General features: G+C 37.8%; 1 long non-coding RNA gene across 2 annotated transcripts in view; it reads right to left on the reverse strand.

Annotated features, from left to right (window-relative positions):
* LOC119512710 overlaps positions 1-9,635 on the reverse strand; it is a 231,868-nt gene extending 222,233 nt beyond the window's left edge. For both annotated transcript variants that reach the window (XR_005212444.1, XR_005212445.1), the window contains exons 1-2: positions 9,570-9,635; positions 8,025-8,167 (exon numbers count right to left, since the gene is read on the reverse strand). This is a non-coding gene — a long non-coding RNA (uncharacterized LOC119512710). The remainder of the gene's footprint in view (positions 1-8,024; positions 8,168-9,569) is intronic.
* Between the last annotated feature and the right edge of the window lie 18,106 nt (positions 9,636-27,741).

Raw genomic sequence — 27,741 nt, forward strand, 5'->3', positions numbered from 1 at the left:
ACATAAAAGAAAGAATGGGGAAAAAAATTGAAAAACTCGAAATGGACCTCAGGGATATGATAGATAATATGAAACGTCCGAATATAAGACTCATTGGTGTCCCAGAAGGGGAAGAAAAGGGTAAAGGTCTAGGAAGAGTATTCAAAGAAATTGTTGGGGAAAACTTCCCAAATCTTCTAAACAACATAAATACACAAATCATAAATGCTCAGCGAACTCCAAATAGAATAAATCCAAAAAAACCCACTCCGAGACATATACTGATCACACTGTCAAACATAGAAGAGAAGGAGCAAGTTCTGAAAGCAGCAAGAGAAAAGCAATTCACCACATACAAAGGAAACAGCATAAGACTAAGTAGTGACTACTCAGCAGCCACCATGGAGGCGAGAAGGCAGTGGCACGATATATTTAAAATTCTGAGTGAGAGGAATTTCCAGCCAAGAATACTTTATCCAGCAAAGCTCTCCTTCAAACTTGAGGGAGAGCTTAAATTTTTCACAGACAAAGAAATGCTGAGAGAATTTGCTAACAAGAGACCTGCCCTACTGGAGATACTAAAGGGAGCCCTACAGACAGAGAAACAAAGACAGGACAGAGAGACTTGGAGAAAGGTTCAGTACTAAAGAGATTCGGTATGGGTACAATAAAGGATATTAATAGAGAGAGGGAAAAATATGGCAAACATAATCCAAAGGATAAGATGGCCGATTCAAGAAATGCCTTCACGGTTTTAACGTTGAATGTAAATGGATTAAACTCCCCAATTAAAAGATATAGATTCGCAGAATGGATCAAAAAAAATGAACCATCAATATGTTGCATACAAGAGACTCATCTTAGACACAGGGACACAAAGAAACTGAAAGTGAAAGGATGGAAAAAAATATTTCATGCAAGCTACAGCCAAAAGAAAGCAGGTGTAGCAATATTAATCTCAGATAAAATAGACTTCAAATGCAGGGATGTTTTGAGAGACAAAGAAGGCCACTACATACTAATAAAAGGGGCAATTCAGCAAGAAGAAATAACAATCGTAAATGTCTATGCACCCAATCAAGGTGCCACAAAATACATGAGAGAAACATTGGCAAAACTAAAGGAAGCAATTGATGTTTCCACAATAATTGTGGGAGACTTCAACACATCACTCTCTCCTATAGATAGATCAACCAGACAGAAGACCAATAAGGAAATTGAAAACCTAAACAATCTGATAAATGAATTAGATTTAACAGACATATACAGGACATTACATCCCAAATCAACAGGATACACATACTTTTCTAGTGCTCACGGAACTTTCTCCAGAATAGATCATATGCTGGGACATAAAACAAGCCTCAATAAATTTAAAAAGATTGAAATTATTCAAAGCACATTCTCTGACCACAATGGAATACAATTAGAAGTCAATAACCATCAGAGACTTAGAAAATTCACAAATACCTGGAGGTTAAACAACACACTCCTAAACAATCAGTGGGTTAAAGAAGAAATAGCAAGAGAAATTGCTAAATATATAGAGACGAATGAAAATGAGAACACAACATACCAAAACCTATGGGATGCAGCAAAAGCAGTGCTAAGGGGGAAATTTATAGCACTAAACGCATATATTAAAAAGGAAGAAAGAGCCAAAATCAAAGAACTAATGGATCAACTGAAGAAGCTAGAAAATGAACAGCAAACCAATCCTAAACCAAGTACAAGAAAAGAAATAACAAGGATTAAAGCAGAAATAAATGACATAGAGAACAAAAAAACAATAGAAAGGATAAATATCACCAAAAGTTGGTTCTTTGAGAAGATCAACAAGATTGACAAGCCCCTAGCTAGACTGACAAAATCAAAAAGAGAGAAGACCCATATAAACAAAATAATGAATGAAAAAGGTGACATAACTGCAGATCCTGAAGAAATTAAAAAAATTATAAGAGGATATTATGAACAACTGTATGGCAACAAACTGGATAATGTAGAAGAAATGGACAATTTCCTGGAAACATATGAACAACCTAGACTGACCAGAGAAGAAATAGAAGACCTCAACCAACCCATCACAAGCAAAGAGATCCAATCAGTCATCAAAAATCTTCCCACAAATAAATGCCCAGGGCCAGATGGCTTCACAGGGGAATTCTACCAAACTTTCCAGAAAGAACTGACACCAATCTTACTCAAACTCTTTCAAAACATTGAAGAAAATGGAACACTACCTAACTCATTTTATGAAGCTAACATCAATCTAATACCAAAACCAGGCAAAGATGCTACAAAAAAGGAAAACTACCGGCCAATCTCCCTAATGAATATAGATGCAAAAATCCTCAACAAAATACTTGCAAATCAAATCCAAAGACACATTAAAAAAATCATACACCATGACCAAGTGGGGTTCATTCCAGGCATGCAAAGATGGTTCAACATAAGAAAATCAATCAATGTATTACAACACATTAACAAGTCAAAAAGGAAAAATCAATTGATCATCTCAATAGATGCTGAAAAAGCATTTGACAAAATCCAACATCCGTTTTTGATAAAAACACTTCAAAAGGTAGGAATTGAAGGAAACTTCCTCAACATGATAAAGAGCATATATGAAAAACCCACAGCCAGCATAGTACTCAATGGTGAGAGACTGAAAGCCTTCCCTCTAAGATCAGGAACAAGACAAGGATGCCCGCTGTCACCACTGTTATTCAACATTGTGCTGGAAGTGCTAGCCAGGGCAATCCGGCAAGACAAAGAAATAAAAGGCATCCAAATTGGAAAAGAAGAAGTAAAACTGTCATTGTTTGCAGATGATATGATCTTATATCTAGAAAACCCTGAGAAATCAACGATACACCTACTAGAGCTAATAAACAAATTTAGCAAAGTAGCGGGATACAAGATTAATGCACATAAGTCAGTAATGTTTCTATATGCTAGAAATGAACAAACTGAAGAGACACTCAAGAAAAAGATACCATTTTCAATAGCAACTAAAAAAATCAAGTACCTAGGAATCAACTTAACCAAAGATGTAAAAGACCTATACAAAGAAAACTACATAACTCTACTAAAAGAAATAGAAGGGGACCTTAAAAGATGGAAAAATATTCCATGTTCATGGATAGGAAGGCTAAATGTCATTAAGATGTCAATTCTACCCAAACTCATCTACAGATTCAATGCAATCCCAATCAAAATTCCAACAACCTACTTTGCAGACTTGGAAAAGCTAGTTATCAAATTTATTTGGAAAGGGAAGATGCCTCGAATTGCTAAAGACACTTTAAAAAAGAAAAACGAAGTGGGAGGACTTACACTCCCTGACTTTGAAGCTTATTATAAAGCCACAGTTGCCAAAACAGCATGGTACTGGCACAAAGATAGACATATAGATCAATGGAATCGAATTGAGAATTCAGAGATAGACCCTCAGATCAATGGCCGACTGATCTTTGATAAGGCCCCCAAAGTCACCGAACTGAGCCATAATGGTCTTTTCAACAAATGGGGCTGGGAGAGTTGGATATCCATATCCAAAAGAATGAAAGAGGACCCCTACCTCACCCCCTACACAAAAATTAACTCAAAATGGACCAAAGATCTCAATATAAAAGAAAGTACCATTAAACTCCTAGAAGATAATGTAGGAAAACATCTTCAAGACCTTGTATTAGGAGGCCACTTCCTAGACTTTACACCCAAAGCACAAGCAACAAAAGAGAAAATAGATAAATGGGAACTCCTCAAGCTTAGAAGTTTCTGCACCTCAAAGGAATTTCTCAAAAAGGTAAAGAGGCAGCCAACTCAATGGGAAAAAATTTTTGGAAACCATGTATCTGACAAAAGACTGATATCTTGCATATACAAAGAAATCCTACAACTCAATGACAATAGTACAGACAGCCCAATTATAAAATGGGCAAAAGATATGAAAAGACAGTTCTCTGAAGAGGAAATACAAATGGCCAAGAAACACATGAAAAAATGTTCAGCTTCACTAGCTATTAGAGAGATGCAAATTAAGACCACAATGAGATACCATCTAACACCGGTTAGAATGGCTGCCATTAAACAAACAGGAAACTACAAATGCTGGAGGGGATGTGGAGAAATTGGAACTCTTATTCATTGTTGGTGGGACTGTATAATGGTTCAACCACTCTGGAAGTCAGTCTGGCAGTTCCTTAGAAAACTAGAGATAGAGCTACCATTCGATCCAGCGATTGCACTTCTCGGGATATACCCGGAAGATCGGAAAGCAGTGACACGAACAGATATCTGCACGCCAATGTTCATAGCAGCATTATTCACAATTGCCAAGAGATGGAAACAACCCAAATGTCCATCAACAGATGAGTGGATAAATAAAATGTGGTATATACACACGATGGAATACTACACAGCAGTAAGAAGGAATGATCTGGTGAAACATATGACAACATGGATGAACCTTGAAGACATAATGCTGAGCGAAATAAGCCAGGCACAAAAAGAGAAATATTATATGCTACCACTAATGTGAACTTTGAAAAATGTAAAACAAATGGTTTATAATGTAGAATGTAGGGGAACTAGCAGTAGAGAGCAATTAAGGAAGGGGGAACAATAATCCAAGAAGAACAGATAAGCTATTTAACGTTCTGGGGATGCCCAGAAATGACTATGGTCTGTTAATTTCTGATGGATGTAGTAGGAACAAGTTCACTGAAATGTTGCTATAGTATGTAACTTTCTTGGGGTAAAGTAGGAACATGTTGGAAGTTAAGCAGTTATCTTAGGTTAGTTGTCTTTTTCTTACTCCCTTGCTATGGTCTCTTTGAAATGTTCTTTTATTGTATGTTTGTTTTCTTTTAACTTTTTTTTTCATACAGTTGATTTGAAAAAAGAAGGGAAAGTTAAAAAAAAAAAAAAAAAAAGAAAAAAGACAAACAAGGAAAAAAAAAAAAAAAAAAAAAAAAACGATGTAGTGCCCCCTTGAGGAGCCTGTGGAGAATGCAGGGGTATTCGCCTACCCCACCTCCATGGTTGCTAACATGACCACAGACATAGGGGACTGGTGGTTTGATGGGTTGAGCCCTCTACCATAAGTTTTACCCTTGGGAAGACGGTTGCTGCAAAGGAGAGGCTAGGCCTCCCTGTATTTGTGCCTAAGAGTCTCCTCCTGAATGCCTCTTTGTTGCTCAGATGTGGCCCTCTCTCTCTGGCTAAGCCAACTTGAAAGGTGAAATCACTGCCCTCCCCCCCTACGTGGGATCAGACACCCAGGGAAGTGAATCTCCCTGGCAACGTGGAATATGACTCCCGGGGAGGAATGTAGACCCGGCATCGTGGGATGGAGAACATCTTATTGACCAAAAGGGGGATGTGAAAGGAAATGAAATAAGCTTCAGTGGCAGAGAGATTCCAAAACGAGCCGAGAGATCACTCTGGTGGGCACTCTTACGCACACTTTAGACAACCTTTTTTAGGTTCTAAAGAATTGGGGTAGCTGGTGGTGGATACCTGAAACTATTAAACTACAACCCAGAACCCATGAATCTCGAAGACAGTTGTATAAAAATGTAGCTTATGAGGGGTGACAGTGGGATTGGGAATGCCATAAGGACCAAACTCCACTTTGTCTAGTTTATGGATGGATGTGTAGAAAAGTAGGGGAAGCAAACAAACAGACAAAGGTACCTAGTGTTCTTTTTTACTTCAATTGCTCTTTTTCACTCTAATTATTATTCTTGTTATTTTTGTGTGTGTGCTAATGAAGGTGTCAGGGATTGATTTAGGTGATGAATGTACAACTATGTAATGGTACTGTAAACAATCGAAAGTACAATTTGTTTTGTATGACTGCGTGGTATGTGAATATATCTCAATAAAATGATGATTAAAAAAAAAAAATAAAAAAAAAAATAAAATGCAAGTGTACCCACAAATCATAGCATTCTTTGGAAACTAAATGGTAAATGTTGGGTACTGTTGGGGCTGGAAAGATGCCTCCTTCTACCTAGAATAAGGTACACAGAGCCTTGGGGGCTGCTGGCCCAGCAGCAATGACCCTCAATAGCACTGCGCTAATACGTTTTCTGAGCCAGTCAGCCTGAGGGGCTTTCCATGTGAATCTCCACAGACCCTTAAATGATTAGCATCCTATTAAATAAGATTTAGGTAAGGGATAGGGGATTCAGACCACTATTGAGAGTAAATTAAGAAATCTGTAGAGGCACAAGGGTGTAGGAAAACACAGGAAGACTGGATTCAGACACAGGAAAAGGTGGTAGCCCACCCCTGGAAATAGGGTCTCAGCAGTCACAGGACTAGAGGAGCACCTCGTTACTGGAAGTGGACTCAAAAGTTCAGCAAATCTGATTCCCAGACAAGTAACTTTTCTTAGAATCATGAGACAATGAATATGTATTTTGGCCTGAAGAAAATATTCTCAGACTGGGCAGGGAAGGACAGCAGCATTCTTCTCATCTTACATATGCCTACTTTATTGAAGAGTTGCAACTCATTGGATAGAAACATAAAACAGTTTTTTTGTTGTTGTTTCTGTTTTTTTAATTTCTGTAGCCAGCCCCCCAATTATTTCATGCCAAACTCCCCTTCTGTCTGACTGACGTCTCTCCTAACATCTTGGCCAGAGTTAATGTCTTCAGTTCCTTTTAGTAGTTTGAACTGTCTCATTTAAGACACCCTGTCATTTATTTTAAAACTTCCATCTCAAACTTAACTCAAAGTTGTTCTCCTTCCAGTCCAGGCTAGAGCCACCTGTCGGCTCTAATGGCTCAGAGTGGGGATGAGAGTGTTGAGACAGGAACATCTTCTCATTACACAGCTTCTCCCCCTCAGGACCACTGCCAAGCTAGCTGAGCACTGCATAATTCCAGCAGTACCACTCACATACTAGAAGGTAGACATTACCCTCCTCCACCGAACAAAGGTATTTCTGAAATTAAGCGTTGCACTACGTGTACACTTGTTGGTGGCCACTTGCAATCTCCTCCTGTTTGTTGGTACAGAGTGGAAAGAGAAGCAAATGTGTACGTCTTCTTAATTAACAAGGAAAGGTTTCAGTTGGTTGTCCTGCTTCTTTGACTGGTGTTTGTTTTTTGCCTGCATAATAAGTGACCATATGTGCTCACTTGCTTTCAGTCATAGGGAGCTCATGCAGGGCCCTGTGGGCATAAGGGGAAGCAGGGGTTTGCTATGGATGTTTCCCTACCAAGGAGACTTAGCTCTGGCTCTACCTGGTCCAAACGTCCAGGCTTCTCCAAAGAAAGCTATTAATATTTTCAGCGAGGTCAGTGTAATAATATGCCTATTATTTGCACCTTTACAGCATCTTCCATCAACAAGAAAAAGATTGAATATAGACATTCACATTCTCAACAAATTTGGAAACATGACTTTCAACTTTTCCCATGAAAATCACAAAAAGTCCATCTTCTTTTATTCAGTATTTAACCTTGTGTAGTTTATCAATGGAAAATTGAACCCCAAAAAATGAAGATTAAGTTGTTTGCATTTATGTAGGTCAGTAGAAATGCATATTTTGGAAGCACAGGATCAAGATGCTTGGTTTCCTTTGCTTTCTGTCTGTAATAGCCTACGCAGAGCTATGCTCAAAGTTATAAATCTTGTTCATACAGACTTACTAGAAATCACTAAAAACTACCTGAACCTGTATTAGATACAGTTATGGATCTGCAGACATGTTCAAACTGTCTTTAAACAACAAATTGAAGCCATCACTCTAGCTACAAGCTGAAACTGTTCATTATCCCTGGTGATTAAGATTTAGAAAAATTCTGCCTAAAATAAATCATGTGTACAAATTAACCCTTGAGAGGCACTCTCTTGGAGCCTGGGCATTATTTATATATGGAACAGTTTCACCACAGCCACTGGTGACACCAAGAAGCACTTGGGAAGAACAAGTGCTGAGTCACTTTAAAACTAGCAAAGTAACACAGGCAGTTATCACCCAAATACATTATTTATCACCAGGGCCTCCTGATGCCTGTGCTTACCGAGGAACCCTCCTGTGATATTGAAGGCCAAAGCATCTCCTCTCCTTAACAGCAGTGTTGTATCTTTGGCAATTCGAGCAGGAACTCAAAAAATCAATACCACTTCATGAGCCAGGTCTTGGACTTCTCCTTTTACGAGGATTCTGTCAATGCAAGGGGCCATTACTGTACTTTAAAGGCATGATATAAAATTGCTTCAACAAGATATAAGACACACCGCTTGCAAGAACCTGGTGAGAGTATTTTAGTCAAAGTTAAATAGTTTCATCACGTAATTACTTCTATTGGCAAAGCTCCAGATGAATGTGCTCTCGGAGGGGCAGTGCTTTCTATTAAGGGGTGAATAGTGAGGGAGTCCTGTCAGTTGGATTCAGGTTGTTCTAAACAAGGGTAAACTGTTAAAATGGAGGCAGATCTGAGCATCCGATGCCATTGGCCGTGGCGCTGCAACAGCAGGGTTGACAAGTTGCTCTCCCTCTTTTTTTTATTTTCCCCCTCCAACTAAGTGGTCTGAAAGTAGGTTGAATCTTATGGCTATAAAATATTGCATCCTGATTTGCAGTCTGGTAATTCATTTTCTAAGGACTGTTTAGAATTTATTCAGGGGGAAAAGGAAAATGTTGGTTTCTCTAACTGATTCCCGTTATATGACAAAATTTAACTTTTGTGTTTTATGAGGTTTTATGTATTCCACTAAAACCATTAGCTGCTTGTCTCCTCATGATAAAATTTAATCACTTATATAATACTTTAAAAGCCAATGACAGGTAGACTACTGATTGTGGGGAGACGGTAAAGATCCAGGAATCAGTCCCTCCATCAGAACAATTATTAAACAGGCATGAACTGCCTGAATCAACTATTTCGAAACTCCAGAGTCCAGTAGAACACTGTACAGCATCCAGGGAAGAGCAGGAGGAAAAGACTGATAAATTAAGGCAAATACATGTAAACTGCTCTCTTGGAGTGGTGGTTACTGTTGCCAATCCCCCACCCTTCCAGCAGGCAGCAGAGGAGTCCAGCCCCTGGCAAATGTTGCTGGTGCCAGAAGGGACATAAAATCCAGTTCTCCAAAAGGGAGGTGGGGCGTAGCATGGGACAATCACTGATCACTGCTTTTGCTGGGGGTCTGTGCTCTGAGGACAGCCACTGTGCCAACGTGCCCAGGACAGAGGGGGGCTGAGGAGACTTAAAGATGGTACACTTCCTCAGAACTGCAGAGGATAATTAAGAACTGTATTTGCTGGGCAGGAGCCAAGTCAAGAAGGTGCAACTTTGGGAAGCTGTGAAAGAAACTTCTGGCACCCTTCCCGGCCCCTCCCTCCTCCACCACCACCCCACCTACCACCCGTCCCAGGGCAGTTGGAGCTGGCTGGCACTCCCTTTGTGGGTCCCCAGCCCTGTTCCAGATGGGAAAGACTGTCTTGGGAAACTCCCCTCCAGTATACCCCCTCCCCAGAATTTACCCTTCAGCCAAAAGCAGCTCGAGACAACAAAAGCAGAGTAAGAAACAGTTGAAGCTGATGACCTGGGGCAAAGGCTTACCTGCTTTAAGACCTGCAGTGGAACACCCAGGAGAGGGAGAATATCTGTTTCCTAGGAAGAAAGGGGTTATTCAAATGCCTATAAAGAGGATAACTCCTAAGGCCACTAGCCAGCACAAGACCAGAACAAGACACAAGTCCAGGAAAGAAAAGCAGGACCTTGAACTTTGGCATTCACTTTGGCTACCTTCCCAATAGGAGGGCTAAACTCTGATGGAGAGCACCAGCTAACGCAAAACCAGTTTGCAAAAAAGGTGAAAGGTGTTGTGTGCTTAGGTTTGCTTGGTTTTGGTAGCTCCTGACACTCAAGAAAATCTGTCATATCAGCACCTGGTTACAAACTCAGGACAGAGACATCTCAGTGAATAAATCCCAGAATTAATATTTTAAAATATTAAAATGTACAGTGTGGAACAAAAGATTACAAAAGAAACAAACAAGAAATGATGGTGTATCCAAAGGAAGGGATAACAATCCAGAAAACATCAATGAAGAAGAGCAGGCTGTGAATATATCAGATCAAAACCTAAAAAAAAAATCCTCAATATGCTCAAGGAGATGAAAGAAAATACAGAGAAAGAAATAAAAAGATAGTAGGAAAACAATGAATGAACAATATGAGAATCTCGATAAAGAGATAGAAATTTAAAAAGGGAACTAAACAGAACTACTGGAGTTGAAGACCACCATAACTGAAATGAAAAATTATCAGGAGGGATTCAACAGCAGATTGGAGCTGGCAGAAGAAAGAATCAGCAAACTAGAAGACAAGTCAATTGAAAAGAGTCAGGCTGAGGAGCAAAAAGAAAAATAAAAACATAAAGCAAAAACAGCATAAGAGACCTCTGGGACACCGTCAAGTTTACCAATATATACATTACTGGAGCCCCAGAAAGAGAAAAAAAGAGAGAAAGGAGCAGAAGGAATATTCAAAGAAATAATGACAGAAAATTCCCAAGCTTAGCAAAAGACATGAATATGCACATGAACATCCAAAAAGCCCAAAGAACACAAAACAGAATAAAGTTAAAGAAAAATAAACCCAGACACATATGAATCAAACTGTCAAAGGCAAAGGACAAGGAGAGAGTTCTAAAAGCTGCAAGAGAAAAGCGACATGTTATGTACAAGGCCATCCCAATTAGATTAAGTGCTGATTTCTTATCAGAAACCACAGGGAAGAAGAAAGCAGTGTGTTGAAAGACTTGAAGTGCTGAAAGAAAACAACTGCTAACCAAGACTCATATACAGTGAGACTTTCATTCAAAAATGAGGGAGAGATCAAGGCATTCACAAATAAAAGCTGAGGGGGTTAATCACCACCAGACATGCCCTACAAGAAATGCTAAAGGGAATTCTTCAGACTGAAAGGAAAGGACACCAAACAGTGGATCAAAGCAGCATAAAGAAATAAAGATCTCCAGTGAAATTAGCCATTTGGGTAATTATAAATGTACGATTAGATTGCGTTGTTTTTTTTTTGTTTTTTTTTTTTTTTTTTGGTATGTAACACCACTTCTTACTTCCTAGAGGTGTTAAAATGCAAATCATAAAAAGTAATGATAATCTATGTTTTGGATATAAATATACAAAGATATAAGTGGTAACAAGTACAGAAAAAGGTGGGGGGATATAGGGGTAAAACAACAGCATAGGTGTACTGAAAACAAATCAAATATGACTGTTATATATATTTAGGATGTTAATTTTCAACCATGGTAACCACAAGGAAAATATTTGAAAAATATATCCATATAGAAATGAGAAGCCACTCAATATGGTACAAAACAAAACAAATAAATATAAAAGTGGCCATTAATAGGAAAACTGAGGGACAAAAAAAGGTATAGCGCTTACAAAGACTAAATACCAAGATGGCAGAAGAAAGTTCTGCATTATCAGTAGTGACTTTAATTGTAAATGGAGTAAACTCTCCAATCAAAAGGCAAAGATTGGAGGAAAGAATTTTTAAAAAAGCATTATTAAACTATATGATGTTTGCAAGAGACTCACCTTAAATTCAAAGAGAAAAGTAGGTTGAAAGTGAAAGGATGAAAAAACTATTACATGCAAGTAGGAACCAAAAGACAGCTGGGATAGCTATACAATATCATATAAAATAGACTTTAAACCAAAAACAGACACAAGGGGCAAGGACAGTTATTATCTACTGTTAATGTGATCAATTTATTATGAAGACCACACAATTATAAATATATATGCACCTAACAGTAGAGCTTCAACATATATGCAACAAATACTGACAGTTTTGATGGTAGAAATAGATGGGTTTTCATTAATAGTAGGAGATTTTAATATACTACTTTCAATACTGGCTAGAAAGCCTACACAGAAGATTAAGAAGGACATATAAGACTTAAATGATACTGAAAGTAACCAGACCTAGAAAAGATATATAGAACATTTCATGCAACAACAACAGAATACATATTCTTCTCGAGTGCACGTGTATCATTCTTCTGGATATATGACATTTTAGGTCATAATACAAATCTCAAATTAGAAAATATTGAAATCATACAATGTATCTTCTCCAACCATAATGGAATGAAGCTAGAAATCAATAAGAAGGAGAAATGGAAATTTTACAAATATGTGGAAATTAAACAATGCACTCTTAAGTAACCAATGGGTTAAAGAGGAAATCAAAAATGAAATTACGAAATATTTTGAGGTAAATGAAAATGAAAAGACAGCATACAAAACTTATGGAATACAGCAAAGGCAGTGCTGAGAGGCAAAATTATAGCTCTAAATGTTCACATTAAAAAAGAAGGAAGATTTAAAATCAGAGACCTAATGTCAAAACTGGAAGAACTAGAAAAAGAAGAGCAAACTAAACCCAAAGTGAGCAGAAGGAAGGAAATAGCAAAGAATAGAGCAGAAATAAATGAAGTAGCAAATTAAAGAAAACCAATAGAGAGAATCAGCAAATACAAAAGTTGACTCTGAAAATATCAAGCAAACTGACAAACATTTAGCTAGACTGCTGAACTAAAAAAGAGAGGCCACACATTACTAAAATGAGAAACGAAAAGGAGGGGGACATTACTTCCAACCCCACTGAAATATAAAGGACTGTAAGCAGATATTATGAACTGTATGCCAACAAATTAGATAACCTAGATGAAAAGGACAAATTCCTAGAAATGTAGAAACTATCTCACTGACTCAAGAAGAAGCAGAAGATCTCAACAAACCAATAAGTATTAATGAGCTTGAATCAGTAATCAAAAACCAGTTAAAGAAAAGCCCAGGACCAGATGACTTCATGGGAGAAATTTTACCATTCCAAAAAGAATTAATATCAATCTTCCTCAAACGCTTCCCAAAAATTGAAAAGGAGGGAAATTACATAATTCATCATCCTCATACCAAAGCCAGGTGAAACTACCAGAAAATTACAGAACAATATCTCTTATGAATACAGATTCAAAATGTCTCAATAAAACAAGCAAATTGAATCCGACAGCACAATAAAAGAATTATACACCATAATCAAGTAGGATTTATCCCATATATGCAAGGGGGATAACAAAAAAATCAATTAATATAATACACAACATAAAAAGAATGATGAAAAGATAAAACTACATGATCGTCTCGATGCAGAAATGGCATTTGACAAAATCCAGCACCCATTCTTGATAAAAACACTTAGAAAACTAGAAATAAAAGGAAATTTCTTCAATATGATAAAGAACATATATGAAGAACTTCCAGCTAACATCATACCCATTGATGAAAGACTGAAAGCTTTCCTTCTAAGATCTAAAACAAGACAAGCATGTCCAGTATCGCCACTGTTATTTGATACTGTACTGAAAGTTCTAGCTAGAGCAATTAAGCAAGAGAAAGAAATAAAATTATCCAAATTGGAAAGGAAGAAGTGAAACTTTCCCTGTTTCAGATGACATAATCCTATATATAGAAAATCCTTAAAAATCTACAACAGAGCTCCTAGAGCTAATAAATGAATCCATCAATGTAGCAGGGTACAAGATCAACATGTAAAAATCAGCATTGTTTCTATATAATAGTAATAAACAATTGTTAGAAGAAATCAAGAAAAAAAATCCCATTTACTACAGCAACTGACAGAAGAAAATATCTAGGAATAAATCTAATGAAGGATGTAGAGGACTAGTACAAGAAATCAAAGAAGATGTAAATAAATGGAAGGCTATTGCTTATTTATGGATTGGAAGACTAAATATTCTTAAGATGTCAATTCTACCCAATGAAATTTACATTCAACACAATTCCAAACAAAATCCAACAGCCTTCTTCGTAGAAATGAAAGTCAGTCATCAAATGTATATGAAAGAGTAAGGGGCCCTGCACAGCCAAAAACATCTTGAAAAGAAGAATGAAGTTGAAGGACTCACACTTCCCAATCTTAAAACTTATTGCAAACCACAGTAATCAAAACAGCGTAATAGTGGCCCAAGCACAGACATAAACCAATGGAATAGAATTGAGAGTTCATCAACATTCACATTTATGGTCAAATGATTTATGTCAAAACAAGGAGGCAAAGACCACTCAATTGGGAAAGAATGGTTTCTTCATCAAATGGTACCAGAAAAACTGGATCTCCATTTACAAAAGATTAAAGGTACACCTCTAACTCACACCACATACAAAAATCTACTCATAATGGATCAAAGACCTAAACATAAAAGCCAGAACTATGAAACTCCTAGAAGGAAATGTAGGAAAACATTGGATCTTGTGTTAGGCAGCAGTTTCTTAGACTTTACACCCAAAGCACAAGCCACAAAAGAAAGAAAAAAAGAAAAACAAAAAAACATATAAATGGGACCTCATCAAAATTATAAAAGTTTGAGACTCAAAGGACTTTACCATGAAATTAAAATGACAGCCTACCCAGTGGGAGAAAATAGTTGGAAACCACAATGCTAACAAGCCTCTAATATCCAGAATATATGAAGAGATCCTTCAACTCAACAACAAAAAGGCAAACTACCCAATTTAAAAATAAGCAAAAGACTTGAATAGACATATTTCCAAAGAAGACATACAAACAGCCAAACAGCACATGAAAAGATGCTCAACATCATTAGCCATTAGGGAAATGCAAATCAAAACCATTTCATACCTACTAGAATGGCTACTATTAAAAATAAAACGGAAAATTACAAGTGCTGGAGAGGCTGTGGAAAAACAGAAACACTCATTCATTGAATGCAAAATGGTGTACCCACTGTGTAAGACAGTAGAGCAGTTACTCAGAATGTTAAGTATAGAATTACCATGTAACCTGGCAATCCCACTTCCAGATATATACCCCCAAAATTCTATAGATACACTAACACACATTTGCACACACCAGTGTTGATAATGGCATTGTTCACAATTGCCAAAAGGTATAAGCACCCCAAGAGTCCATTAACCAACAAATGGATAAACAAAATGTGGTATAATCACACCATGAAATAATATTCAACTGTAAAAAGGAATGAAGTCCTTATATACTCAACAGTATGTATGTACCTTAAAGACATCATGTTGAGTGTAATAAGTCAGACATAAAAGGACAAATATTGTATGATCTCACTGATATGAATAATTAGAATAAGCAAACTCATAATAGAGTCCAAATCTAGAATATATGTTATCAGGGGAAGGGTTGGAGATAAGGAATAGAGAATTAATGCTTAAAATATACAGAGTACCTATTTGGGGAGATGGAAAAATTTTGTTAATGGATGGTGGTGATGGTAGTACAACACCATGAATGGAATTAACAGCATTGAATCTTATATTTGAATGTAGTTAAAAAGGGGAAATCATAGGTTGAATATGTTAATTCAAGAATAAAAGTTTAAAAAAAATACATGGAACTGCGTGACACAAACGGTGAACACAAACCATGGACTAGAGTTAATAGTACAATTATAAAAATGTGCTTTCATCAATTGTAAAAAATGTAACACACTAATGCAAGGTGTTAATAATAGGGTGGTATATGTATTTGCTGTATGATTTTTCTGTAAACCCACAACTTCTCTAATTAAAAAAAGAAAGGCAATGACAGCTTTGCACGTATTTATGTTTTCTTTTATTTAGAATAGGTGAGTACCACAAAGACAACTCTTATTGCAGGCAAATAAGGGGCTGACACTAAAAACAGAAAATCTGTAAGTATTGAGCCTTTATGTATCACACACAAAGAATTAAGCACTGTAGCCTACAAACTGTGAAATTTGAGAAAAAGCAGATGCTAATCCATGACCATCATTCATATTTCAGTGATTACCTGAGTGTACCCAAGCTCCTCATTTAACATTATTCCCATAAAAGCTACTTGACTGCTAGGAGATTTTGACAATTTAACAAAAAACTTGATAATAACAATGAGAAATAGACTCAAAGGACATGCACGTACACCTTGCAAAAATGTCTCATGGAAACTAATCACATTAGCCTGCCCTTTGTAATCAGAGATGCTCTCACAATTCCACTTCCAAGTAACACTTCCCAAATTTGGATAGCTAATAAGGACTACAAGAAAAGTGATTCTCCCCCTCATCCCACTCCCACCTACAGAGTTCCAATTATGGCATCGCTTAATCACCACACATATTTATTTTAGAGTTATTCAAATGCATTATGAATTTATATATCTATTATTAGATTTATTGGTGCTTATGATGTGAATTTAAATAGCACTTTTCTTCATGAGGCTATAACCGTTTTTCATGAATGACCTAATTTATTCTCTCTGAGTGCATCAAATGGGAGATAGGGAAGGGGCAAAGTTCAATTAACCCATCTGGCACAGAGGGATTATCACAACCCACAGATCAGAGAGAATTAACTAAGGTTCCATGTATTCTGATGGTAGTGTATGAAGGAACTAGCTAGATCATGAGCTTCCAGGTATCAGGCACCATGTTGGTATCGTTCATCATGACATCGTCAGCAAATTAAATGGTGAAAGTCACAATAAATATTTGTTGAATAAATGAATGAATGAATGAATTGAAGGGATGGATCAGTCAATCAATCAGAGAATTTCTGACAGCAATCTGCACTCTCAAGGCTGGCAGAGGTAAGAGCGAGAGTGTTTGGCAGACTATCCCCTACACTGCAACAGTGCATATGCCCCTCTCTCAGAAGAGGTAAAGGGGCTTATGCATAGGTCTTTATGCTATCAAATGTAATGATTTCAGATGACTAGGAATCTTCACCAGCCTCCCTTTAAAATATTTCCTACCTTTACAGGGAAGTATAAATTTCACTGTACTGGGGACAAAGCTTTTTCTTCCATGATGAACAATAAGGCCTGAGATAGAAATGTTCATAGGAAAGTGTATCAGGTAGGCTGTGCTGTGGGGAGAGGCAGATTTACCACAAAGCTAAAGCTCCTCAGCTACCCAGATCCAACGAAGGCTCTGGGAAGTCCCTACACTGAGTTTACAAGGTCATATGCTTTGCTTGAATTTGCAAAACTAAGTTATTTCTGTGTTCTGTTTCTGTAAAAGTACTTGTCCCTCAAATGGTACAGATGTCAGACCACACAAACGCTGGATTTCTCCCTGGCTGTGGTGAGAGATTTATTCTAAAATCTCAGTAGCATAACACAACAAATGCTTATTTCAGGCTCTTTTTTACCGACTCCACACAGATGAGCAGGTGGCTCTGCTCCATACAATCATTCAGATATTGGCAGTACCATCTTTTGGTACTGTCGTCTCAACATGGGTCTACCAATGTCGCCTAGGAGGGGAATGGAAAAAAATGGAAAACTTAGGCCAAGTATAAAGTACTTGACACTTATCACTTCTCTTCATAACTCTCAGCCAGAACTAGTTGTGTAGATCAAACTAAGTGCAAGGAATGGAAAGGATAGCAAATGTGAAAAGCACTAGTATTCCATGCCCCAAAAGGTAACCTGGTTTTGTTTCACACCAAAGTGTACTTAAAAGAAGAGGTTTGACAGCTGTAAGGAGCAAGAGCATTAAGGTATTCATCTCCTAAAGGGTGGAAAAGCAGAACTCATCTTCACGACAGTAGGCTTGGGCAGTGCAAGATGGGAGCTGTAGGGTCAACCTCTGGGGGAAAAAAGTCAGATTCAGCATAAACTAATATTAATCTAGAAAGACTCAGAGATAAAAGGAGACAGGAAACCAATTCTTGATGTCACTGCGCTTGGCCACTGCTCATAAAGATTCCAAGCTATTTCAATGCTCTAATCCCACCAAAAATGCCTAATTTTTATGAGAAAATAGCTGAAAATTCCTTAATGTTTCCCCATTGTGTAAATAACAACATCCAAACTCATTAGCAGTCAAGATCCTCCAAACCTTACTTTTGTTTAGTTTTCCTGATCCTATTCTTCACATTCCATTCCCCAAAACTCCATCCACCCTGAACAACTCATCATTCCAAGTAGACACACTGCTCCATCTGCCTTTCGACTTCACATTCCACCGTCTACATGAAATGCTCTCCCTTCACATCTGATGAACTTAATCTTCAAATCAAAGTTCAAACATCATTTCCCACATCAAGCAAGCCTTCCTTCCAGGTTCCAGGCAAAGTAAGCAGGTCCTTCCATTTTGTTCCATTTCTGCTTGGGTTTATCTCAGTTATATCATGTGTCCCCTTGTTTATAGACACATTTTCTTCTCTATTAAGCTTCAAATTTCATCCATGAGAGGGACCAAAGCATTATCTCCAGCATTTAATGCAGGCCCGGGCATATGGTCAGAATTTAATAAATGTTTTCAGCATGAGTGAATGAATGACTGGGGAGGGGGCATATTGACAGAGGGAATCTTAGAATTTTCAAGTGAGACTAAGCTACAAGGAACCCTAAAGTTAGAAAGGAGGCAAGAACCCCTTTTTTGGCTAGGGCAGCTACTGCTTATTCAGGGACATGTACCCACATGTCTACTTGCAGGACCAAGTGCTGTAATTTTCAACATGCTATTTAGTGCAGGTGTTTTCATAAATGGGATGAAGCAAGAAAATCCCATGCTTGCTGGCCCTAAAAGTCACCCTTCCACCTGGGTGATGCAATGGTCCAGGTTTTAAAACATGTATGAATTGCCTCTCCCCTGAGGGACCAAGAGGAGAGAAGATGTACTTTCTAACAGCACAGTTATTGACCTTCTACTGTAGCAAATCTGCAAATGTCAAAGCAATGAATGTTTCAAAGGAGGAAGCTACTGTTTGAAAACAGATGTTTAAAATATAGGGCCTTGAGAGCTGCCCTCTCTCCAGGCACACTTGCTAACAATTCCTAGAAGCACAGAATACAAATATGCATCATTCCGCTCTTTCTTTTCCAACTTTTCTAAAGAAAGGTTGTTGAATGAGGCTTTGCCTTTATCTATCCAACTTAAGACTGAAGAGAGAACCCCTGAGGTCAAGATAAAGCCCAGGACAAGAGAAGGTTAAATGGCACCATGACACTCAAAAATATGCATGTAATAATAATGTTGTAGGTTAGCACAGTGCCTCCTCCCCATTATTCTCATTGGATCCTTTACTAACCTTGATAGGTTCCAAGAACAGCTTGGATTAGATGCATTTGACAGATGGGAAACCCATCATCAACAAAGTTGTGACATTCATATATATTGATAAAAATGGAGAAGTTCTCCAAAGGGAGAGGAGAAGAAGAAGTAACTAGATTGTGAATATTATTTTGAGGGAATCACATCAGTATAACAATTATCAAGTCACTACTCCATGTGGATGGAAGGTGTTAAGGGAGCTCCACCCATCTGAATTGATTATTCATTCAGTAAACAACTTTGAATACCACCCACATAGTAACATTGTGCTAGCTGCTTGGGCATACAGAAATAAGCAATGCATCTACTAATAACGATGTTATAGAAAAGGATGGGTGATTATAAAACTAGGGGGAAAGTTAGGGATGCTGAAGTACCAGAGAATCACGAGAACACAAAGAAAGGTCAACTGGATGTTTCTGAGGGATGCAGAGAAGGTCTCCTGGAGGAGGTGAGACTTCAATGGAGAATACAGAGAAACTGATTATATGAATAGGAGGACAAGCTTTCTAAGCAAAAGGACCCAGGAGCAGAGGCACTCCCCAAGAAATAAAACATCTGTGCATCACAAATCATTTGGGTGGGTATACAATAAAGGCAGGAAATGTAGACAGACATCAAACATTCCCCAAGTTGAGGGGTCTGCCTTAGGAAATGAAAGTTTTAACATGGGCCTTTGGGAGGACTGATACCTGTTTTGGGTGAGAACAAATGTTTAGGCTTCTGTGAAACTTACTCTTTGGCTTCAATCCTGTAACAGTGTCAAAATGGATTTTATCCATTGGGGCAAAGCCTCAGGCCCGGCACAGGAGGACACAATGAGAAATTGCTGCTACAAAACAAGAGAATGTTCTCTTTTCTTGCCTGAGTGCACTCAGCAAAGAGAAAATGCTCATGCAACAGTCCTGCCTCATACTGAGACAGAGAAGAGGGGATTTCACAGCTCCAAGAGCTCCCTGCCCCCCAGCAAAATGAACTCTCCTTTGGTTTGGGAGATGGCAAATGTATTTCACAAGGGACAGGGCTTTTTTTTTTTTTTTGTCTTGTAATGAGAGAGAAACATTAAGATGCAAATATGCTCTGAGAAGGAAGTGAGTAAAGTGGTAAATTTATGACAGCAGCCTTTTTTTGAGAACTGACTTCTGCAAAAGAAGAAGGGGCAGGAGCAGGAGGGCAGGGAACTGGTAGGGGAAAGGGGTGAAGGCGGGGCTGTTCTGTTGCCCGGAGCTGACCACATCCATACTTCCATCACACTCGACAACAGAGATACTGGTAATGCCTTAGGGAAGGACTTGGCAAACTTTTTTTTTTTTTTTGCAAAGGGAAAATTATTGTCTTTTTAGGTTTTGCAGGCCATACGGCTTCTGTTGCAACTACTCACCTCTACTATTACAGTGCTAAAGCAGCCACAGCCAATATGTTAATGAATGAGCATGCCTTTATTCTGTAAAATTTTATTTACAAAAACAGGTGGAATATGAATGAAGCAGATGTGGTTAGGACTAGGGCAAATCAGGCCAAAGGGTAAAGGTTGATTCTGACCGTGTTTTAAAACTTCAAATTCCATGTGAGACCAAGGGAAGAGATGTTTAGTTGGTGCAGGATCTATATTTCCTAAACAATTTAACTTGTACAGTCTGTTCAAATACCATAATAACATGGAACTTTTAATAGGAACTGAGATCTGGTAGGCTTGCATAGGTTAGTGTGAAATAGCAACACATCCCAAAGTAATTTGGACACAGAATAAAAATATATATGCAGGGTTCCCCTGAGGAGCCAGGGGAAGACGCAGAAGTTTGGACTTCCTCACCTGGATTGTTGCTGATGTTCTCACAAACTCTGAGGACTGGCAGTTTGGTATGCCTAGCCCTCTATCTCGGGACTTGCCTTATGAAATTTGTTATTGCAAAGCAGAGGCTAAACCTGCTTATAATTGTGCCTCAGAGTCTCCCCCTGAGTACCTCTTTGTTGCTCAGATGTGGCCTCTCTCTCTCTCTAGCTAAGCCAACTTGGCAGGTGAACTCACTGCCCTCCCCCCTATGTGGGACCCGACTCCCAGGGGTGTAAGTCTCCCTGGCAATGTAGGATATGCCTCCTGGAGATGAATCTGGACCCGACATTGTGGGATTGAGAACATCTTCTTGACCAAAGTGGGGGAAGCAAAATGAAACAAAATTAAGTTTCAGTGACTGAGAGATTCCAAATGGAGTCGAGAGGTCCCTCTGGTGGGCATTCTTATGCACTATACAGATAACCCTTTTTAGGTTTTAATGCATTGGAATAGCTAGAAGTAAATACCTGAAACTATCAAACTGCAACCCAGTAGCCTTGACTCGTGAAGATGATTGTAAAACAATGTAGCTTACAAGGGATGACAGTGTGATTGTGAAAACCTTGTGGACTGCACTCCCTTTATCCAGTTATGGATGGATGAGTAGAGAAATGGGGAAAAAAACTAAATGAAAAATAGGGTGGGGGGATTATCTGGGTGTTCGTTTTTACTTTTATTTTTTATTCTTATTTTTACTTCTTCTGGTACAACAAAAATATTCAAAAATAGATTGGGGTGATGAACGCACAGCTATATGATGGTACTGTGAACAACTGATTGTATGCTTTGGATGATTGTATGGTATGTGAATATATCTCAACAAAATTGAATTAAAAAAAACAAACAAACAGGTGGACAACCAGATTTGGCCCATGGGCCAAAGTTTGCTGACTCCTGCCTAAGAGAAATGTTTTTCAGGTTAGGTCCCTGGACCAGCAGTACCAGCCTCGCTAGGGAATTCAAGCACTCTGTATTATGCACAATGAAAGAATCAACCTCACTCCAAGGGGTTGGTCTTGATGTTAGTAGTTTGTTAAAGGAAAGGTTTCAAACCACACTATGTAAATTTACAAACAAAGAAGTCATTAATGATAAAGAGTGCTCTTTTGTCTCAATAGAAAGTACAGTATGAGTGGGTGTATTATGAAGACTCAAAAAAATCCTTGGCACAGTTCTTCATTCATCTGATTGGCTATTTTTGTGACTCATCTGCTAAAACAAATATGGTAGTAGTACATCCTGCGTGAGTTTGAATTGATCACAGAAAGAATTCCAGAAAACACTAAGAGCAGCTTTGGTTAAGAAGAAATTTGCAGATGACAGGCTTGGTTTCCTTAATGGAAAACCAACATGGATTTCTTCAGCAAATGGTGAACTGAGGATTAAAAAGGCATTAAGCTTCCTTCTTTGCAATGTCAAGTATGCATTCAAGTCCAAGACAGCATTTAAAATATTAAAACATCTAGCAATTTTATTACTAGCTCATTGAAAATGTGACCATAAAATTTTTAGTTGAAGCTACCCAATAATAGCTCATGAGACACTTAAAAATACACACAGATAAATGAATTTTTAAAGTAAGTTCCTTATTAACTTCTTTCCCTTCATCTATTACCATTGCTATTTTCCAGCTGTATAAACAGTCTGGAGAGTATGCCCTGAATGAATTCACCGTTCAGAAAACAACATAATTACAGCCATTCCAGCAAACCGAGTGCCAAAAAAGTTACAAATTAATTGAAGGTTAGCACTGAAAATTAAATCCTAGTCAGCCTGAAGTCATCTTTTAGGCTACTTTCTATAGAATTAAATAGAGAACTCACTCCACATAAGTTTGGTTGACAGAGTTCTAAAGTTCAGATGGACAAATGGTCTTCTCCCAACTACCATCTTGTGATCTGATATTGTTAATCCCAGGTGACACCTGCCAACCGTAATTTAGAATGCATTTATGATTCCTCTTTTTCCATAAATGCAGGGCCACTTCCTCTTTTTCCATAAATGAAAGGCCTTAGAAAAATATAAATTTATCTTACCCTATTCTACTTTGATAGACAGCTGAAAAACATCATCAAAAATTTTTCCTCTTCTTTTATTATTATTTTTCAGTTTTATGGTTTGAATATCATCAATCGTCCCTCTAATGCGCTTTTAGTGATCCAGGATCCAGTCTAAGAAGGCTTGTGAAAACTTGTCATGTTTCCTTAGTTTCCTTCAATCTGACCATGAATAAACTTTAAAGCCCAAGAAGCATTTATTGAGCACCTACACTGTGTCAGAACTGTGATAAACTCTGAGGATTCAAAGATAAATAAGATGTGATATATGGCAATGGCCTTTAAAATATGCTTTATTGTGAAAAATCAAAATAAAATCAAAGGCAAACACAGGGAAGAATATACTGAAAGGATTGCTCCTTTTAGGAAAACTAAAACATTATTTAGATTTGAAAGATATGGATATCATTAATGAAGGTGACCTTGACCCAAAAGGTTTTTGGTCTTTGTTTCCCAAAAATGATTGTTCATGGCTGAAAGCAATATCCAGAGAAAGTGTATGCTGTTCTCAACTGTGAGCTTTTAAATTGTATTTGTGGTCAATGTGCTTATTCCTAACACCTCAAACAAGGCTTGGCAAACAGCGAGGGACACAGTAAAAGTCAAATAAAGTGGGAATTTGGGATCATCTCTGAAGCCTGCCATGAGGATTTGGAACATGTGGGCTATCTCCAGGTGTCAGCTAAACACCCCTATCAACAAGAAAGAAACTCATTCAAATTCCAAATTAAATAAAAGTTCAGAGGCTAATTACCATCTGAGGGCCTTTTTCTTTTTGCACAGTTTTGAAACAGGGTGTAGAGAACCATAACATAAAAAAAAAACACTTGGCTGAGAACCAGAGATTTCAGCTCAAGGTTTTGTACATGCCAACTTGTTCTCCATTTACTTCATTCTGTTAATATCAAATTTTGTCTCCATGGATCATACATACAAAGCTGAATTTTGTTAGATTTCTAGAATCTTTGGAATTGGAAGATGATCAGCAGCTGCTAGTCCAACACACTAGCTGATTCATAGGTCCTTTATAATATCTCTAACACTCTTCCAGTCCACTCTAGCTTTTAGGAGTATTCTCTCAATATTGATACAAAATCGAACACAATAACAAACCCTCACCTTCCACCCCATATTTTACAAATATTGCACTAAATTCTGCCTTTGATAGTCACACACAATAATTTTGACTGTATTATCAGTTTATCAATGTCTTTTAAAAATATGGACTCTACAATGAAACAATACAGTCCAGGTCTGGCCTGACCTACACAGGGTAGAGTTAGTCTGGCATCTCACTGGAAGTGGCTATACATCAATGTCTATGAATCACACAGCTTTTCCAGTACAGTTTCGATGCATGGTGGATTTTCAGAACCAATTAAATATCGAGTCTTTATTAGCTGTGCCATTACCGCTCAGCTTCAATTTTTTTTTTTCTATTTGGTAATAAAGCAGTGGGATTTGAGGGTTCTAAGTGTATATCTTTATATTTCTCTATTTTGGATTCTACTTTATTATATTTGACTCAAGACTTCAACCTTTCAAGATCTTCTTGTCCTCTACCAATCAAACAAGTAAGCCATCTATGTCATCAAAGTCATTGGTAAAAATATGGAAAAAATAAGACCATTGACAGAAACACAATCCTGCTTAAATCTCTAAAGATAAACTTTGTTTCACTGAGTAGCATTCTATGGCATGCCAATAAATGTTCTTATCAATAATCTCACCCATATTTTACCATTTTTGTCCACAAAGATAACCACAGAGTTTGCCAAATGTGTTGCTGGAATCCAGGTTCACTGGGTCTAAACCCTTTCTCTGCTCTATCACAAAATGAAAATGGCTTACCTTGACAGGACTTGCTAGCAAGGTATGAAATAAAGTGTGGGATAAGTCAAGAATTTTTCATATGCTTTACTCACTGCTGAGTGAGAATTACATCATATAGTCAGATAATGAACTTCCACCATCACAAAAGACAACTTGTCTCTTATCCAGATGCCTTTACCTGAAATGCAACATACATGTTCTCCCTATGATACTATTTTTATTTTTCTCTTCTTTACTTTCAACTGAACACTCTGCCTGATCAGTTTCCCTGATATATAAGAACATTCTCTTGGCATAGTGCCTCCCATTCTCATGGCTGTGTCTCTTTAAGTATTAGGATCGCTTTCCTGCTCCGAGGACTTGGTAATACGAGTTTCACTCTACTGGGTCTCATGAGCTCCTATGAGATTAAGTATATCTCCTTGGATTAAAACCTCAAATTTGTTTGAAAATGTTTTTCACCCTATCTATACAGTCTATCATCCACTGATGTTTATATGATGCCATACACATTAGTTCTGATTTCAAGCCCAGAAATTTTCTTCAATTTACTGAATACCTATTTCACTTTTTTCTTTCTATATTGCATTTTTTGACAACTTTAGTATCATGTTTTAAATTTCCTGGTGGAATGAACATTAAAATACAGACTGGCTCTGGTGCAAATGCATAGACTCTTTGGAAACAAATTATAACCATTTTATAAAAGCCACCCAAAGGGCAAGAGTGAGAAATGCTTTCGTAAATTAGCTTCATGGGACTAAATTGAACTGAGGATCTTAGGTTAATTCTAATGAATTATGAGCTAATATTGGTAAGATGCTTTTAGATTTTTAATTTAAAAGCACTTTGCCAATGCAAAGTATGAGAATTAAAAATTTCCGGAGCCATCTGGCCCCCTACATAAGGTAATGATTTCAAAAAGTTAGATAGATGGATGGATAGATAGATAAGTAGGGAATTTATTCCTCTGCCCCCTTTTCATAAAGAAAAGTTTCTCTCTTCACAAAGCCCCTTTTAAATAGACTTTTAGTTCACTTACAACTCAGGTTGTGGCACAGCTTTTCCAGTACAGTGTTGATGCATGCTGGATTTTCAGAACCAATCAAATATTGGAGTAAATATAAAAAGCACAAACAGATAAAAAAGGAGCATTAACATTTGCAGCTATATAACCTACCCAGCTGACTTCTTCAGAAACAGAGAGCTGAGCTGGGCTCTTCAATACTGACAGGCTACCTCCTAAAAGACCCCATGAGAGGCTTAGTCATACCAGTGATTTCTACTGATCTATTACTTATTACAGCCACATCCTTTACATTCATTAGCTTTTTTAATTCTCAGTGTCATCTGATGTGGCAAGTACTAACGGCAGATCTATTTTACAGAAGTAGAAACTCAAGCTTACAAAAGTTAAACTTTCCCCAATGTTTCAAAGATCGTGACATGATCCAAGCCTGGTACCCAGAAGCCCTCCTTCAGACACTCTGCTCCCACCCCAAAGCCATAGTATAGAAGCTGGGGAGGAAAACAGGGTAAAACTTCACAGTGCTTCACACATAGTAGTTATTCAACACACATTAATTGCTTTTGTTTACATCACCCCATTTAGCCCTCCCAGCCTTTCTAGGTGGTTAAAGATATCATCCTCACTTTGCAGAAAAGGGCAAGAGTAGTCAGTAAGGGAAGGGCACTGAAATTGAGGAAACTATTGTCAGGGCATTTATTATCATCTTATCCTATAATATTTTTGTTTACTTGCTGCATTTAAATGAAAAAAGAATTCCTAGTGCTGATTCGCTGTGAAAGAAATGATTAAACATTCAATCACATAATATCCAACCCCTCTATATTCCATGCTCCTCTTCTGTACAGGAAAAAAAGGTGTGGTTATACTTCTCCAGCTACACTCAAGTGACCAATATAAAGATAACGATAAGAAGAAATTAGCCCAACCTTTTACAGTAGCCAAAAAAACAAGGAAATCAGCAAAAGGAAATGCATCTCTAACAGTAATTGTGGGTGGGAAAAAGACAAGACAAAATATGCTCTCTCCATCGTTAAGTAAATGCTCTGATTTTGACATGACTAATTCACAGCTTTCTCTAAAGAAGTGTTTTCTGCCCTCCTTTGTCATCCTTCCAGCCCCTACCAGCTAAGAAATTCTCTGAGAGAAATGAGAGGTTTCACTTTCCATGACCAAGCACCCCTCCCCTTGTTTAGGAAAGACTGCCATGAAAGTGACAGTAATTTGGCTTCCCAAATGACTTTGTTCCCTGCTGACTGACCTCCCTGGTGGAGAAGAGTAACATTATCTCTCACCTCAGATGCTTCCTTTAATTTAGCTTTGGCTCTGTCCTTGGGCTTCAGTAATTTGAACTTAGAGCCTCAGGGATTGGGACAAAGGAGCTTGAGATGGTGAAAACATAATCCACAAAAGGCTGGTCCTTTCTGAATTATCACTCATTCTTCCCTGATATGGTCCCTGTTTTTGTTTGTTTGTTTGTGTTTTTCCTAAACCATGAAGGATGTATAAAGGACACATAAAACTTTAGTCTATAGGTCCATTATCATGATTGGCTGAAAACCATAAAATGCATCCATCAAGCCATTGTGTTGCATCTCACATTAAATTATGGTGATAAATAGTCCTTTATCCATGACGTCACCTACTAATCTATTCTGAAAACTGTTCACCACCACCATTATGCATCACTCATCCTCCTGCCAGCTTGAAGAAAAAAATCCTCCACATGATAAAGCCACGCAAGACTGTGTGACTCTGCAGACACAAATATTGTCTGCTATTTTCATGTCATACTGTGAAACAATTGCTTCTTCAGTTCCCAAACTTATCTCAAGTGTGCAGTAATGTCC

The sequence above is a fragment of the Choloepus didactylus genome, chromosome 17 (genome assembly GCF_015220235.1).
Source record: "Choloepus didactylus isolate mChoDid1 chromosome 17, mChoDid1.pri, whole genome shotgun sequence".
Taxonomy (NCBI): domain Eukaryota; kingdom Metazoa; phylum Chordata; class Mammalia; order Pilosa; family Megalonychidae; genus Choloepus; species Choloepus didactylus.